Genomic DNA, 3,948 nt, shown 5'->3' with positions numbered 1-3,948 from the left:
TTAATTTCCCAATAATTAAGTAAAAAGGAAAACTAATTTCCTTCTCTTTAGTGATTTTTCACTTTTCAAAGGAATTAGGAAAAATCTTATATACTTGAGGGTCTTCTTTTAATTCTATAATCTCTTATAATTTCTTGGGGTAGCATAGGAATTTTTTTTAAAATTTTATTCTCCTTAAAAATATTTATTTGGAGTTTTCCAAATAAAATCCCTTAAATTGGCCTAAATTACCCTTAAATTCCTTTGTAATTTTTCTAAGAGTAATTTGGTCATAAAACCAATTTTGTAATCTCATATAATTCTCAAAGGATATTATTTTTTTCTAATTTTCTAAGGCTTGGAAATATTTTTTCATAATTATTTTTGACCAATTTTTCTTAATTAGTCAAATTTTCATAATTAAATTGGAAAATCATAATAATTATTTTCCATCAAAATTCTTCTATTTCGCCTTATCATTCTTAATTATTTAGGAATATTCCTTATTCCTAATTACTCTATTGCCGGATGTGACACAACACAATTATATGTGCATAGAAGAGTTTATTGGAACTATAATCTTTTAAATTGAGACCCAATTGAATTGTGTAATGGACCATCAGAGTTTCAAAATGTGATTCAACCATATTTATGCCCAAATGGATGTCTAAAAGGCCCATACATGCTTATAGATGTGAATAGCGTTTATGAAGATCCATTTAGAAGGTTCATGAAGATTCAAGAAGCATCAAGAGTGGTCTTATATAGCATTAATTAAAATTATATTTTTTTAATTGGTTACTATTTAATAGTTTCTTATTTTGTATTAATTGCTTCACAAAGGCAAAAACTTACTTATTTTGTATTTCATTAATTAGTAGAGAGTTAAATAAGATCCTTCTAACTAATGATGGGATCCTCTTGGGTAGTAAGTGATTTAGATTATTCTATCTTGACTAGCAAGTTAGAGTATTTTAGAAGATCTTCTAATTTTCCTAATTTTATTATATTTTCATATTTATTTTTGATGTATTTTATTTAGCCAGTATTTTAAGCTCTAATAGTGTCACACGTCTTTTATTACCCTATTATATGATGATTGGAACCTTTTAGAATTATTATGTGAGACTTAAGTATGAGAAAATTCTCAAAAATTTGAAACTATTCCAAATTTTAATCCAGGTTGCGACTTGGTACCTCCAGGTCACGACTTGAGGTCACAGAGGCAACTTTTGCTGCCACGTCGCGACTTGAGATTCTGAGGTTGCGATTTGGGATCACAAAAAGCCCTCAAGTATTGTTCATCATTCACAGAAATTTTTGCCAAATTTGAAAATTCATAACTGAATGTAGAAAAATTAAAATGAGGTGGTTCTAATTTCTATTTGAAGCTTGTCATGCATTCTTCAAGGGAAAAATATTCATTGACCTCATATGATAGCATACAATATGGAGGTCATGAAGCCCAAGTAGCACTCATCCAATTAGAGACCCAACAAGCCCTTCAGAGTATTCAGGAAATTTATAACTCAAGAATGCTTACATGGAGGAGGACATGGATCATTTCTTGGATGATGACATGGACACGTGCGGAGTTTTGATGTGACATATGGAAGGCCACCCTGAAAGCCACCATGGCATGTGAGTCGTTGGAGTATAAATACTTGGACCTTGAGCAAGACAAGAGCACGTGTTCTAAGAGCCCAAAAGGAGCATTTGAAGCCAATTCTCATGTTATTAAAGGCCCAACACAATTATATGTGCCTGGAGGAATCCATTAGAGCTATAATCTTTTAAATTGGGGCCCAAATGCATTTTGTTATGGATCATGGGAGTTTCAGAACGTGATTCAAATATATTCAAGACCAAATGGATGCGTAAAAGACCCATGCATGCTTATGGACGTGAATAGTAATTATGAAGATCCATTTGGAAGGTCCAAGAATATTCAAGAAGCATCAAGAAGACGTCTTTATGTATTAGTTATGGTTAATTTTGTTTTTTTAAGTTTCCATTTTTATTTGCATTAAATAAGGCCTTTTGGTCAAAGATTGCATAAGAATATTTTAGGTTACTTTCCTATTTTTAGGTAGAAGCCTTTTTCTTCAAGAAAAGGTAATTTCCTATTTCCTTTAGCCTTAATTGGTGCCAACCAAGATAGTCAATCATCATTAAGGCACATTTATGGCATTTATGACCTAGGGTTTTTTGATTCTAGAGTGTTCTATTGTTGCCTATATATAGGCTACGCTTTTTGTAATTGAAATCAGATTTGAATGAATGAATTTTAGAGAATTTTATTTCTCTTGAGTGAGCTTTGCTTGCCGCCTCGTATTCTCGTGGGAATACTCGACTGTATCAAGGACTGATCATCCTTGTGGTGTCTCCATGGCTAAGGTTGTAAGAGACAGGTTCTCTTAAGGTCCTACCTTCGATCGTTCGTCTAGTTTCCTAACTTGTTTCTAGTCGATCCGTATCCGTTCCTTATATCATCATATCATCACGAAATAGAGCCAGAAAATTCATCAAGTTGCACTGTTCATAAGGTCATTTTTCAATTTTCCAGTATTTTAGTCTAACTTTGGAATGGCATATCTCTTACCACAAAATTCCAAATTTAGTGATCTATTATCTGTTTTAAAGCTCAGGATGTTTGCTTTAACCATACCAAATTTCACAAGCAAAATCAATCATTTGCCTCACTCCCACTTAATCACTAACTCGTGGCTCCTTTAGAGATGCTTTATCCTCCAAACTTGCATTAATAATTCATAATTAATTCTTTCCTTGCATAATACCTTTCCATTCATGCATTAGACATTCCCATACAACATCATAGTCAATTGCACATGCTATCATCATAATTATCATCACACAACCTTTATGGCACATACATAACATGCATTGTCATATAAATTATACAATGTAATGCATAATTTCTTTGATTCTTTTCCTCTTTCCTTGCTTCCATTTCATGCATCCTTTGCTTGATCATTATCACCTATTATGGTTCGTTAAGGGAGAGTGAGCTTTGGGAGAATCACAGTAACAGACATTAGCCATCAATGTATGCAAGTGTATGATATGCTTACTTGAAAACATCAATGCAACAAAGCATCATGCTAGCATTAACATCTCATCTCATCTCATCATCAAATAACATAATGCACATCCACACAAAAGCATACACATCAAGCACACAAGAAAGGTAAGTTTACTACCTTGTATCCTTAAGCTCTCTTCTTGCTCCCTTTTGCTCCCGACCATTGAGGTTGCTTGCTCAACCTTTGCCATTCCTTTTTCTTGATGTCTCATGGCCTAAATGCATCAACAAATAATTTCCATTCATTTATTAGAGCTATGGTAATAAACAACATCAATACTTTGTTTTCTTTGAACTATATTAATTTCTAACTTTTGAGCTTGATTTTCAACTTTTCTAAAACTAATTCCACATGCTATTCCCACACAATTCTGTAGGTAGAATCCATTTCCAAGATAAAAAAATAATCAAAATCAAACTCCTTCTCCATGAACCAACCTTGACAAAATAATATACACTTGCGTTCCAAAATTTTCATTTTCAATTCTAATACTTCTAAACTTGTTTTCTCACCTTTACCCCATACAATTTTTCATTTTAAACATATTGGAAGCATCAAAATCCAATCCAAGCCCCAAGAACAAGCTCTGGCCAAAATGTTACTCAGGTTACATAATCATGAAATTCAACTAATTTCAATATAGAACCACTTGATTCTTGTTCCTTTCAAGCCTTTAAACATTATTCTAACATCAGTTTCATCTTCCCCTACACTTAACAATTTCATTCAGCATATTCCCCAAGGGTTTCAAGCTCTTAAAAACCATTAAAATCCATAACCAAGCTCAACAACAACAAGGGTAATGAAAACTACATCAAAATCCATGAACATACCTTGTTTTAGAGCTTGATCTTGTGTGGGATCA

Source organism: Neltuma alba, unplaced genomic scaffold (genome assembly GCF_004799145.2).
Source record: "Neltuma alba isolate B1F8T4 unplaced genomic scaffold, ASM479914v2 tig00004282_pilon, whole genome shotgun sequence".
Lineage (NCBI taxonomy): Eukaryota > Viridiplantae > Streptophyta > Magnoliopsida > Fabales > Fabaceae > Neltuma > Neltuma alba.
Note: the sequence above shows the minus strand (reverse complement) of the source record.